Raw genomic sequence first — 14,675 nt, 5'->3', positions numbered from 1 at the left:
CTCCATTTTGCCCCACCTTCGCTCAGCACCCTGTGTCGGGGAATCACCTGCACTGCCCTAAATCCAGTGCTGCTGTAAACTGTACCCCTGTCAGAATATCACAAGGACTCACTTCTGAATGCTGATGCCACCTGCAGGCTGCTGATAGAGGGAGAAAGAGGAAGGCGTTGAATTGTGGATTGCTTTGCAGGTGCCCCCAGAAGGGTGCAATATTATTATTTTTTTGCACCAACCAACCACACAACGTTGTTGGCATCAGAATACCAGCCCATAATCTTCCCCTCCCACTTTAATCTGGATTTAGAATTTCTGAGTTTTATTTTTTTAAACACACACACACACACACACACACACACACACACACACACATTATAATCATTTTTACATCTGAAATTGCATAATGGTTTTCATTGCTGATTTTTTAAAATTGTGAAAACATTTTGAGATAATGGAAATCCATAGGGAGTCACCCCTCCCTGCCAAACATGGCTGGCAATAAAGAGAACTGAAATAAAAAAAATATAAAGTGCCCCTGTGTGGTTCAAAAAATGGGCAGGAATGCAGCCTGTGTGAGTTGCAGGGGGCCAGGCGATTGGAGACAGTTCTGGGTGGTGTCTCTCCTGGCAAAGCCATTCTTTAGAGTCTTTAGAAGAAGAAGAAGAAAATTAATAGCTGTTTATGCACTCCGCATTGTCCTCCTGAGTCAGCCTGGAAGAAAGAGAGGGGCTGTTGGCACAGCTCCCTCCAAACAACATGTTTGCTGCGCTTCCCTTGGACACCAGATCTTTCCTGGAATGGGTTTGCTTCAGCTGAAAAGCACCTAGTTAAATACCCCGTTCTCAGACTGAAAAGAACTTCTGTGAAATGCCTCAAATGAACAATGTTCCACCTCCGCAGTTGGAGACGGCGTGTCCCTGAATGCCACTAGCTTGGAGCAGGTGGTGCTGCGGTCTAAACCACGGAGCCTCTTGGGCTTGCTGATCAGAAGGTCGGCGGTTCGAATCCCCGCGACGGAGTGATCTCCCATTGCTCTGTCCCAGCTCCTGCCAACCTAGCAGTTCAAAAGCACGCCAGTGCAAGTAAATAGATAGGTACCACTGTGGCGGGAAGGTAAATGGCATTTCCGTATGCTCTGGTTTCCGTCATGGTGTTCTGTTGCACCAGAAGCAGTTTAGTCATGCTGGCCACATAACAACAACATCAACAATTTATTATTTATACCCTGCCCATCTGACTGGGTTTCACCAGCCACTCTGGGCGGCTTCCAACAAAATATTAAAAATACAATAAAACATGAAACATTAAAAGCTTCCCTAAACAGGGCTGCCTTCAGGTATCTTCTAAAAGTCAGATAGTTGTTTATTTCCTTGACATCTGCTGGGAGGGTGCTCCACAGGGCAGGTGCCACTACCGAGAAGGCCCTCTGCCTGGTTCCCTGTAACTTTGCTTCTCGCAGGGAGGGAACCACCAGAAAGCCCTCGGCGCTGGACCTCAGTGTCCAGGCAAAACGATGGGGGTGGAGACGCCCCTGGCGGAGGAAGAGGAGTGGGAGGGGGAGCCTGCCCTGGGCGCCATGCCCCTGCAAGTTGCGCGCCATGCCCCTAGGATGCACGCCATGCCCCCGGGACGCGTGCAAGCGCCGCCCCCACCTGCTCTCTGCCCCCCTGTGCAGGAGCATGAAGCTCTGCCACTGGGAGACGCTCCTTCAGGTATACTGTGCTGAGGCCATTTAGGGCTTTAAAGGTCAACACCAACAATTTGAATTGTGCTTGGAAACGTACATGACTGGGAAAGTTCTCTGTGGACAAATGCCGGCTCCCTCGGCCTGAGTCGAGATGAGCACCACATCCCATAGGTGCCTTTGACTGGACTGAACCGTCCAGGGGTCCTTTACCCTTACCTTTTACCTGCTTTGGGGCTTCCCGTTAGGGCCTGACCACTGTGAGAACAGGATGCTAGAGTACATGGGTCATTGGCCTGATCCAACAGGCTCTGCTTATGTGATCAGAGAGGGAACAAGCTGTGGGTTAGTTGAATGGAAGAAGCATCTTGTGGGCAGGATATTTCCCTCCGGGGGTCACATGTGCGCTGGGAGGTCTGCTGCGGTCTGTTTGCCTCCACTTAGGCTCTGTTTAGGTATTTGTAAATAAAGGAAATATTACAAAAAACACCCTGAGATTCTCTAGTGCTCTGTCTGATCCAAAGGAAAATGGATCTGGGTCAGGCTGCCCCTGAAGTCTTGAGCCACTCAAGGAAGTGGGGAACGGGGCACAAGAACATTTTGCTCAAAATGAATGATGTAAGCTGCAGGAATTTGGCTATATTCCATCATTCCTTCAAGGGCAATGCCATAAACATTCATTAAGCAGCAGTTTATCTTGCGGAAATTAAGCATATTTTCTCCTAAGGCTGCTTCCAAACTAGCCATTTTCTCCATGCTGCGCCGCCGTAAAATGTTCATCCCTGCATTCCTATAATTTTCCCCATTTGGTTCCCCTCCTCCTCCGCTCAAGAACTTCTTCACGCAGCGCAGAGTTAAGTTATGGAACTCGTTTCCAAAGGAGGCAGTGATTGCCACCGACTTAGATGGCCTTAGAGGAGGATTAGACATATTCTGTGCTATTTCTCTAGAAAAAGACGTGCTGGAACTTACCACCCCCCACTCTCTTAGAATGGCAATGGCACCCACCTGAGAGGTACCGGAACTGAGTTGCGGTGAGTTCCCAATGGGGGAAAAAACCCCCTGGACATATTTATGGAGGAGTGTGGGATGTAATCTACTAGAGCAGTCAAGTACAACATTACCTGTTTTGCTAGAATGGATATGCAAGGGATGTTGGTCCAGCCAGTGGACCTTAGCATCCTTCCTTTGCATGTGACCAGTAGATATGCTCCACTTCCCAGTGGGGAGGAGTTGCGGTGGACCGCATGGCCACCCAGTCCCCACCGGGGGCAGGGGACTTTGTCCCCCATTGCCTGGGGGATCCCGGCCACGTCAGAGCCCGGCCAGCCAACCCGCTGGCCGGGGGGGGGCGTGGCCGGGGCTGTTTAAACAGAGGAGTGAGCCAGAGGACTTCCTCTTTGGCTCGCTTCCTCCATCACCCGCCCTCCCTCTGTATTTTGCAGGTTAGGCACTGGCCTTGCTATGGACCTCGGTTGGTCGCCTTGGTTGTCCAAGGGGCCTGGTAGGAATTTTTCCACTTGGCAAATTGGCACTGGCCACTTGGTTTCTGCCTACCTCATAGCAATCATCACAACTTTGTTAGGGTTGCGGTTAGGGATTGTTTGACCTTGTGTGGGGGAGGGGAGGTGTGGCCACCACCTGCCCCTCCATGCTTAAGGGTATTCCGTTAAAGGAATCCGGGGGTGTTGTTCTAGTCTGAAGCCCAGCTGGGGGCTAAGGCCTTGACACAACCCCGACGGGAACACCAGGGGGAGCTTGAGTTGGTTCGCATCGACAGGGCTCCCCCTACCGGTGGCTTACCCTTACTGGACTTTGGGCAGGAGTCAGATGTAGTCAGGTCCAATCAATGCCTAAGCCAATACCGCTCCCATTCTGTAATTCAAGAAAGTTGTGGCCAAAATTTGCCCAATAACATAAACCTAATATCTGTGTCCTTGTGTGAGTTATTTCCGACGAGGGGGTGGCTGCAGGGTCTCGACACGCAAGTGGGCGTGACCTTTCCAGACCTAGTAAAAGGCCAAGTCACGTAGCCACCTCCCTTCTTCCTTTTCATCCTGCCTGCTTCCTGCTTCACCTGGACTTCACTGCTGGCTCTCAGCCAGCCATCCCTGGGTTATCTCCCATATGGTGTGTTATGTACTGAGTTGAATAGGATCCAAACTGCAGCAGTCTGATTGGTCCTAGAACAATAGGATTCAGAATGCAGCAGTCTGATTGGTCCTAGAACAATGCAGCAGTATGATTGATTGGCAGGAACCACCCAATCATGCTCCAGATAGAAGTGACTCCACAACCTGATTGGCTTACAGTAGAATTCCGGAATTAGCCAATCATGTGCAGCCCATCGTGTAAATAATGTATATAAAGCAGATACTTTGAGGGGACTTTCATTCATTCCTCCTCACCACTATGAGCTGAATAAAGAGCATGAAATCACTTTGCGACTCTGAGTATATTTCATGGTGTAAACCTATTTGCACATATTTGTAACTTTGAGCCTCAAGCCTGCCTTCAGGGATCACACCGTGCTCTGCCTGATTGTGAGTAAACTTCCTTTTGTTACTTATGAATAAGACTGTTGTGTCTTTACTCTGTTAGGAGGGATTCAATGGAAATTACCAGGAACATATCCCAATCTGGGCAAGCCAGATTGAATTGCTTAGCGTCTTAAGATACTCACACAAGTCTGCAACCAGCTTCTTGCTGTGTACAGTGGGAATGCACTCAGCTGTATAAAGAAACTGGCTAGCGCGAGTTAGGATATACAATATACGAATATATACGATATACAATATCTTTATTGTCATTGTCCCATACAGAATAATGAAATTGAAAATCTACATAAAACATTCAAAAGCCCCTAAAAACTCTGAAACCCCATTTTAAAATACAATATACTATAGGAAGGATAGTATTAAATTAATAATAATAATAATAATAATAATAATAATAATAATAATAATAATAATTTATACTGCGCCCATCTGGTTGGGTTACCCCAGCCACTCTGGGCAGCTTCCAACAAAATATTAAAAATACAATAAAACATGAAACATTAAAAGCTTCCCTAAACAAGGCTGCCTTCAGATGTCTTCTAAAAGTCTGGTAGTCGTTGTTCTCTTTGACATCTGGTGGGAGGGCGTTCCACAGGGCAGGTGCCACTACTGAGAAGGCCCTCTGCCTGGTTCCCTGTAACTTGGCTTCTCACAGTGAGGGAACCGCCAGAAGACCCTCGGAGCTGGACCTCAGTGTCCGGGCAGAACAATGGAGGTGGAGACGCTCCTTCAGGTATACTGGACCGGGGCTGTTTAGGGCTTTCAAGGTCAGCACCGACACTTTGAATTGTGCTCGGAAACGTACTGGGAGCCAGTGTAGGTCTTTCAAGACCAGTGTTATGTGGTCTCGGCGGCTGCCCCCAGTCACCAGTCTGGCTGCCGCATTCTGGATTAGTTGTAGTTTCCGGGTCACCTTCAAAGGTAGCCCCACATAGAGCGCATTGCAGTAGTCCAAGCGAGAGATAACCAGAGCATGCACCACTCTGGCGAGACAATCTGTGAACAGGGAGGGTCTCATCCTGCATACCAGATGGAGCTGGTAAACAGCTGCCCTGGACACAGAATTAACCTGCGCCTCCATGGATAGCTGTGAATCCAAAATGACTCTCAGGCTGCGCACCTGGTCCTTCAGGGGCACAGTTGCCCCATTCAGGACCAGGGAGTCCTCCTGTATATCTCTCCTGTTACCCACAACATTCCCACAAGGAGAAGGCTAGCAAAGACTAGTAGTCATGGCGGCTCTGCTGTGCCTCCACTGTTGGAGCAATGCAGGAGGGGCGTGTTGCTCTTGTGCTCGAATCCTGCTTGCAGGTTTCTCACAGCGACCTGGCTGGCAACTGTGAGAACCGGATGCTGGACTAGCTGGGCCACTGGCCTGATCCAGCAGGCTCTTCTGAAGTTCTTATGACTGATTTATTGTGAATTCTAACCACCACGGCACTTTCACCACAACCCTTTCATCTTCCTCCTCCCAGCTGAGTTCTGCAAGGGACACACACTGACCCTCAGGAGGGGGAAGCTGGCTGGCAGCTCGTTGTAACTCAGATCAGTGGAGGACTGGTTATTCCTCCTGGCAAACTGCCTGGTGCATGCTGGATCACCAGTCCTTCCTCACTCCCAGAATCCGGGTAACCAAATGTCCCTTCGCGCATCACCATCTGTTGTAAACAAAAAATGCCCTTTTCCCTTATGGGGTATCCAAGAGCCCATATAGAGTCCTTACATAGGTTCCCTATTGGTAGGAGAGAATAACAGAGGCCAACCAGAGAATATTGAGAAGCAAAGCAGCTAGTAAGCTTGGCCTTTATTGATCTGTTGCAACAGGGTGCATCCCTCACCCGCAGGAGAGGAGGAGGTACCCAGAAAAATGGCATGCAAGGCCTTATAAAGACTTTTGAAATTGCCACTCTGTAGATCAAGACCACCCCAGAAACATCATACATACATCACAGAAGGGGTGTAACCTAAGACCACCTCTCAGATACATCACACATACATCACAAAAAGGGGGTCTAAAACAGAAATTTTGAATGTTTTTCTCCTGTCGTTTATTTTCTGTCTGGCAGGTTACTTGATTGGATTTCCTGGGTAGCCTGGCCAGTTTTTTGTAATGATAAATACTTAGTTCCTGGACCAGGTCACAGGCTCACGCCGTATTCAAACACAGACATACCCTTACGACAGGATTTGTGAAGGAAAAGACAATGAGGCGGCTTTTCCAGTTTGACCTTGCAGAGAAAACATTTGCTCAGTTTAGGAATCAAAATGGTTCCAGGTTGGCCTTCCTGTGCTGATCTATGTACGTGCTTGGTTGGTACACTTATGAACATTACCATATATCTAAGACCATAAAATTCCTATCACAGAAGGCAAGCAGGTGGTGACAGATTGAAGTCGGGCAATTCCCCACTCAGCCTAAAAGACCAGCTTCCACCACAGACAACATCAGACTCTGCAATTTGCAAACAGCATGAGGCCTGGTGCTAGGAGAAAGTCTCCTGCCTTTTGCCCCTTCAGTCAACCTGTTTATTCAGCATGCATTCTGATTTGCTTGCATGGAGTTTATATGACGCCATGTTTGCCCCATACTTTCCTGGTCATTTTCCACATCACTTTTTTTTTTTTACTGTAAAAACTCAGGGTTAGGTTTTTGTTTTTTGGAAGTGGGTTCATTGCACAAGAGTACCCGGCAAAAATATTTTCATTGTGGGCCCTAAATTTGCCGGTATGTGATTGAATCACATCTGCAAAATAGCAACAGTATGGAAGCAGCTTTGGCCAGGGTTATAGGTGAAGTGTAGGTGGGTTCCCACGAGGCAAGACGCAGCGACAACAGCAAGAACCTTTATTGAACTACATAACTGGGAAACAGGGGCAAAGCAACTGCTTATATACATTCCTGAAAGCCTGGGCCACTCCCACTCCCAACGTGATTGGCTGTCTAAACTTCCAAGCTGCGAATCACGACTCAGAGTTCAAGGGCCAATGGCAGAGGCCCAAATCCTGAAATGTTCTGTGATTGGACATCAACTAATCTGCAGTACCTTGTGCCACTTACTGTAACAACTTCATGGTGAGTACTGGCACCTATTTTTCTAAAAAAGCACTGCCTGTCCCTCAGTCTAGATTTAGGTACAGCTTCTCACAATGATGGCAAGCACAGTAAACGCATCACAAGTTCTATGTTCCACCTCGATGTTTGCGCCTAGTGAGGTTGAATGGTCCCAAGTAATTTTGAATGCATTGGCATCAGTAAAATGTTCCTTAATGGCTATTTATTATAGGCAAATAAGTGTTATTTCTAGAATGACTGCAGGCAGGAGGTGCTGTTTGCAAAACAACATGAAAGAGACCGCCCTTCTTTCCCTTCAGGCTTACAATGAAATGCCAAATTACACCTTGTTGGATCTCTGTATGTGGGGCTGCTAACAGCTTACATATGGGGTGTGTTTGTGTTAAGTCAAGAAGTTTCCTCTTGGTGGCCAGTAACAGCTGGGGGCAGGATCAGTGCCATGGCACAGTTACTCACCCTTCCAAATAAACCCCCTCCCCGCAGCTGCTTTTGCAAAGAGAAAAGTTGTGACATCTGAACACAGGACTCCAATGTAATGTGGGGGGTTTTTGGCACTAAGGGGTCTTCCAACATGTCTCTGTTTTGGGTGGGTTTCAATTCATTCTCTCTCCCTCCCCCCCCTCTCACACACACTCTTTAAACCCTCTTCATTTTATTGCCACCTCTCTCTCTCTAACACTCCCTTTCTCCCCCTTCCTGTCCTTCCCTTCTCAGTTTCTAATGTCCCTTTCTTTCTAACATCCACCTTCTGTCTTCTTCCTATTTTCCTTTTCTCCATGCCCTGGGGTCTGCTGGGCTGTGTGGGTGATACAACTCTCTTGTCAGTGGTCTTTTTTATTTTTAAAAATGAAGGCGCTTTTAAAATCTGTAGATGACAGCTTAAAGAAGCCACTTCCTCTTTTGTTTTATTATTATTTGAATTCACTACTACTTTCCTGTCCCACATTTCCTCCTAGGAGCTCGAGGGGTTGTCTTCACAACAACCCTGCTAGGTTGGTTAGGCTGAGAAAAAGTGTGTCCCAAGATCACCCAATGAGCTTCATCACCCAGTGGGGATTTCAACTCTGGCTTCCCCGGACATCCAAATTCAATCAATCCATTTATCAATTAAAATTTATTTCGTTGACAGCCATAGCACTTGCACATAAACACATTCAGTGAAAATAAACCTATCAATGAATAAACTTGTTTTTGACTCAGGGGAAGAGATTCATTTGGTTCTCTGTTTTTGTTAGACAAGGGTGCTCTCTTCAGGCCAATAGGAGATGTGCAGAGCTTTATCTTCCATAGGAACACTGGATATCTGTTTATCCTTGAGTCTGCCATCACTTTATTGTTTATTAATATTCTTCCTAACTTGCGTAAGCAAGTTCTATAACTTAGCAGAGTTTTAACATTCCCCTTTTAAACGTACAGCGGATAGATGGTTGCAGGCTTGTTTAAGCCTCTCAATATTGGATTTCTGGTAAGTTCCCTTACATCCCTCTTAAAAGAATAAACACGCCACAATCTTGTGTAAAATATATAAAAGACGTTTACTCACATCATCAGTTCACAGATGAATCCCTGAAGGCAGACTTAGTTACAGAAATATATACACATGGATCTACCCCATATGGGGGGTTAATCCCAGTGACTGCAGACTGGCAGTCACTGCAGTTCACAAAATGAAAGGAAGATGGAGAAGAAGGCAGGAGGGCTGCAGTCCTTGTGTCACGGTCCGGTTCACGGGCGATCAAAGTCCTGGGAGGGGATGTCAGGACCGGGGGCAAGGTGGTGGGGTGGGAGCAGGAAGGGGGGTCCAGAAGCCAGGAGTCAGGAAGCCAAGAGTCAAGAAGTCAAGGGTCCGAGGATCAAGAAGCGAGGAGTCATGAAGTCAGGGGTCCAAGGATCAAAAAGCAGGGAGTCAAGAAGCCGAGGTTTAAGGATCAGGAAGCAAGAAGCCAAACACAGCGAGGCAGGGAGCGTGTTGCTGTGGCAAAGAGCCGAAGGGAAATGCTGACCTTATATCCCTTCCCAGCTCTTGCCACCAGGTGCTGTGAGTTACCAATCAGCCTCACCTGTGAGGCCACACCTTGCCTCTTCAGAACAAACTTAGGAAGGCCCCAGTCCTGCAAAGTCCTATTGGTCACAGGGCCCAGCTCCTGCATGCACACCTGACACCTTGTGCTTTTGTTACCTGCACAGGTAAGGTCATGCCCACCTCTAGTCACATGCAAGAGGAAGTATGTCCCAGGCCAGGAGGAAACAGGAAGTTTTCGACCGGCTGGTCCAAACATCCCCTTGCATGTCCACTCTAGGAAAACAAGGAATGTTGTACTTGACTGCTACTTATGTATCACATCCCACAGCCAACACCCGCCCTGAAGATTCACGGCAGATAAAAAGAAAGTGCTTCGTCATGAGGCACGTACTTAAAGTACGGAACTCCCTACTGCAGGAGGCAGCGATGGCCACGAACTTGGACGGCTTTAATAGAGCATTAGACAAATTGATGGAAGAGGATAGGGCTATTGATGGCCACTAGTCATGTTGGCTCTGCCCTGCCTTCGCAGTCGGAGACAGGAATGTTTCTGAAGACCAATTGCCAGAAACCACAAGAGGAGAGAGTTGCTCTTGTGTTCGAACCCTGCTTGCTGGTTTCCCACAGGCGTCTGGTTGGCCACTGTGAGAACAGGAGGCGGGGCTAGATGGGCCCTTGGCCTGATCCAGCAGCAGGCTCTTCTTATGTTCTCAGAGACTTCTCTCACAATTGCACAGACTTCACACATGCACACTTAAACACCCACCTTCCTTGTCCTTGTGCTGCAGAAATGTAGGAAAATAAACTTTATCATAGCCGCAGCCAGTGCATTTGCATGCTAAATTTTCCACAAATACTTCTGTGCTCAAAGCATTTCACATAAAAAGCAGTCTCCTTTTTCTTGCCAATTGTTTTTATTGATTTTCTATAAGTTTTAACGAATCGTCAGCAAAGTAATACAAATTCAATCCAAATTTAAAAGCTGACTCCCTCCCCACAAGATGTCCCCTCTATTTTCCTCCCTCCTTTGTCGCTCCCAATAAAATAACTTTTCCAACAAAACACATTCATCCCTTCTCCCTACACATCACCTGTTCAATTACCAATTTCTGGCTTCTGTACACATTTTGCCAAGCGCAGTCTGCCTTTCTACCAAATGGTGCTCAGTGTGGCTAAGAAAGTCAAAGACCACAGCCCTGCCCTGGTTTTGCAATTATCTTTCTTGGGTGGCTTGCCCCCTTCACTCACAATCATCCCTCCTCTCTCTCTCTTTTTAATGTAAAGTATTTGCAGATCCAGAGAACAGCAGAGGAATGGTTGCCATAAAAACTTGCAGAGGAGATATTGGGGAGATGCAATGAATGTGTTTCAGCTCACCTTGGCTTCAGGCATCTTGGATCTGGCACCCTACTGGAGTGCAATGTCTTCCTAAATCCGCCAGATGGAACTGTATCCATTTTTGAAAACATGCTGCAGTTCCAAAATTACAGAGAGAGGCTGCATAGCGTGCAGAGATGTCCCTCCTCTTTAAACCAGAGGCAGCCAGCACAATCCATTCCCTGGGTTGGAAATTTGTGGAAGACAAAGCAGGCATTGAAGAGAGAAGCAGTATGGTGTAACAGTTAGAGCATCAGACTAGGACATGAGAGACCAGGGTTCAAATCCCCACTTCGCATCAAAGCTCACTGTGTGACCTTGGGGCCAGGCACCACCTTTCTGTCCAACCTACCTCAAAGGGTTGTTGTGAGGACAAATAAAATATGTGATTAACATCGTCTGTTGTTTGGCCTTTCAACCTGAGTGCTATTGCACCCATCTTTCGTTGGATCTAAGCAACCTTGCCTGCCTCCACTCAGCAGAGGCAGAGTTGAAATTAATAGATTCTTTAATAATAATAATAATTTATTTATACCCCACCCATCTGAGTGGGTTGCCCACATTAATTATACATTTATTTATAAGCAGCCTTTCTTCCTAACATGGGACGCGGGTGGCGCTGTGGGTTAAACCACAGAGCCTAGGACTTGCAGATCAGAAGGTCAGCGGTTCGAATCCCCGCGACGGGGTGAGCTCCCGTTGCTCGGTCCCTGCTCCTGCCAACCTAGCAGTTCGAAAGCACGTAAAAGTGCAAGTAGATAAATAGGTACCACTCCGGCGGGAAGGTAAACGGCGTTTCCGTGCGCTGCTCTGGTTCGCCAGAAGCGGCTTAGTCATGCCAGCCACATGACCCGGAAGCTGTACGCCGGCTCCCTCGGCCAGTAAAGTGAGATGAGCACTGCAATTCCAGAGCCGTCCGTGACTGGACCTAATGGTCAGGGGTTCCTTTACCTTTACCTTTACCTTCCTAACAGGAAACCAAGGTGGCTTACAGGTAAAACAGGAACAGGTTCAAACATAAAAACCAATCATTTTTTTTTTAAAAAAACTGTTAAATATATTTTATTCTTATGCTGTGAACTGCCCTGAGATCTATAGATGAAGGGCAGTATGCAAATGTTGCTGCTGCTGTTGTATAGAATTCAAACTATATGAAACATGAACAATCTATGAACAATATGAAATATGAACTGCCCAGCCCTTCCATTAAGAGCCTGTTGGAACAAGAAGTTCTTCACCTGCTGGCAGAAGGACCACAAAGAGGGAGCCAGTCCGGTTTCTCCAGGTAGGGAGTTCCCTGTCAAACTCTCAAGCTCCTCCCTTTCCTCTTCCCCACCCCTCTCCTGCAGGATGCAGCCATGAAACCAGCTCCCACCATGTAGGTTTAGAATTCGGGACCAGCCTTGTAAATATGAAGAGACTGTAAGTAAAGGGAGAAAGGGCAAGGAAGGTGAAGGAGTGGAGCTTGGGAGTTTTTCCTTTCCTGTTTTAAGCAATGCTAGTGATGTGTGAATGTAACAGGATGGCAGGTGGATGGACAGGGTCACGCCAGGTAGCCCCAGCTCACAGTCTTTCAACTCTGCTATTTGTTCTGTCTTCCACTGCCTCCTGCAGTTTGGTCAAACTCATGCTGGTAGCTTCGAGAACGCCATCCCACCATCTCGTCCTCTGTCGTCCCCTTCTCTTTCCCAACATCAGGGTCTTTTCCAGGGAGTCTTCTCTTCTCATGAGGTGGCCAAAGTACTGGAGCCCCAGCTTCAGGATCTGTCCTTCCAGTGAGCACTCAGGGCTGATTTACTTAAGAATGGATAGGTTTGATCTTCTTGCAGTCCATGGGACTCTCAAGTGTCTCCTCCAGCACCATAATTCAAAAGCATTAATTCTTCGGCGACCAGCCTTCTTTATGGTCCAGCTCTCACTTCCATACATCACTACTGGGAAAACCATAGCTTTAACTATACGGACCTTTGTTGGTAAGGTGATGTCTCTGCCTTTTAAGATGCTGTCTAAGTTTCCCCTTCATGGATCACTGCCTTGACATGGCGAAGGGGCTTGAATAACTCAGAGAAGCTATGAACTATGCCATGCAGGGCATCCAAGATGGACAGGTCATAGTGGAGAGTTTTGACCAAACGTGATCCACCTGGAGCAGGAACCGGCAAGCCACTCCAGTATCCCTGCCAAGAAAACTCCATGGACAAAGACAACAGGCATATAAGCAATGCTAGTTACGTGTGGATGGTGGATGGACAGGGTCACTCCAGATTGCCCCAGCTCACAGTCTTTCAACTCTGCTATAAACCAGTACAAACCTTGAAGGCTGATAACCTCGTGGACAGACTTCAGGGATTTTCAGGTGTCCTGATTACTTAACAAGGACTTGGATCCCCACAAACATGCATTAAAAGGGGGTGCTTGTGTGTGTGCATTTGTGTAGCCTTAAAAATATTTTGGCTGAGTCTGTGAGAAGCTGGAGATCAAGGCATTCAGGGATAGCGAGTCCAAGTTCTAAGTGCTCTCCATCTTCAGTTTGAATTCGCAGCCCAGTGAACCCAGTATTCTTCCACATCACCCCAGTCTCTGAGAGATGCAAGGTTCCATGGGTCGATGTTTCCAGGGTTCGTGTTTCCTTAGGAAATGAGACCCAGCAGAGACTGTGGTGTCTTTATGATATATGGTTTATTTACACATATATACAACCTGAGCCTATGACGAAGGGGCTCACAGCATCAACACTCCAAAAGGGTCTTGCTTCTCCCATTGTAGGCTACAGTTTTGGATGCCAGCAGAAATCAGCCATGCCCTTCTGCCCCTCTGCTCATCTTGCCGTCTTTAACAGATTGCCACTTTTCTCTCCAGCTTGCTGATGCTGATAGCCTGCAACTATTTTCCCTCCAGCCCACATCATTCCCAACCTCAATCCTAAGGTTCTGCTTTGCCCCTGCTCACTATCTCTCTGTTGAAGGAGGGGCTCACACCCACCAGCCATCTGGCACAGAGTATTTGCTTTGTTAGCTGCCCATCGCCCTCTTTTGCTCTCCATAATGGCTCCTCTCCCAGGCGATGAGCTGGTCCTGAGGGTTAACCGTGCGGCAAGGTCCAAGTCCAGTCCGAGGTCGAGGGTGCAGTAAGGAGACTGTCCGTTAAAGCTGAGGCTGGGTCCAAGGCAGGGAGTCAGGTGAGGTCAGGAACTCTGGCAGAAGAGCAGGACAGGGTGCAGGTAGGAACAGGCTACCAAGAATGTTGCTCCCGCAACTTGGGACTGGGGCTGGCTGGCTTTTATCTGCCCCAAGGCATAGGGCGGCCCCGATCCACAGGTGATTTGCTTCTCCTGGCCTGGAGGCGAGCCCTCCTCCTGCAGGAACTTAGTTCCCTCCGCCTTTCTGCCCTGAGCCTCTGCAGCTCAGGAGAGGCTGGAGGGTGACCGGACCCAGAGGCAACCTCAGCTTCCTCTGACGGGGCTGAGAGTGGAGCACCTGCAGGCAATGGGTCCTCCATCACCTCAGTAGCCAGAGCAGACTCAGCTGGTGGCTGCACCTGAGGATCCACCACAGGTGAGGACCCTTCAGGCTCAAGCCCCAGCCCCGGCTCAGCTGGTTCTGGAGGCGGGGACTCCTGTGCAGGCTGGGATTCCTCAGGTTCAGCCTCTGAGTCCGAATCCTAGGCCATCACAGGTGATGTCCTGAACTAGTTTGGCCTGTATTTTATCACTTTGCTAAATCCAGGATCTGGCAGCCCATTTTAACACTCTGGGCACTGATTAAACAACAACACCCTGGAATTTAGGGGAGACAAGGCACCCAGAAACTCATAACAATGGAATAAAGATGACACTGGCCTTTTCTGGCATTGTACTTCACTGCCGGCTCATGTCCAGTTTGCCATTCAATTTGAGTACCCCTCAGTGTTTTCACTCTCTCCTGCCTCTCCAAAATCCACACAAAGGTCAAGCGGTGTGAGTGT

Source organism: Podarcis filfolensis (genome assembly GCF_964270895.1).
Source record: "Podarcis filfolensis genome assembly, chromosome: 5".
Taxonomy (NCBI): domain Eukaryota; kingdom Metazoa; phylum Chordata; class Lepidosauria; order Squamata; family Lacertidae; genus Podarcis; species Podarcis filfolensis.
Note: the sequence above shows the minus strand (reverse complement) of the source record.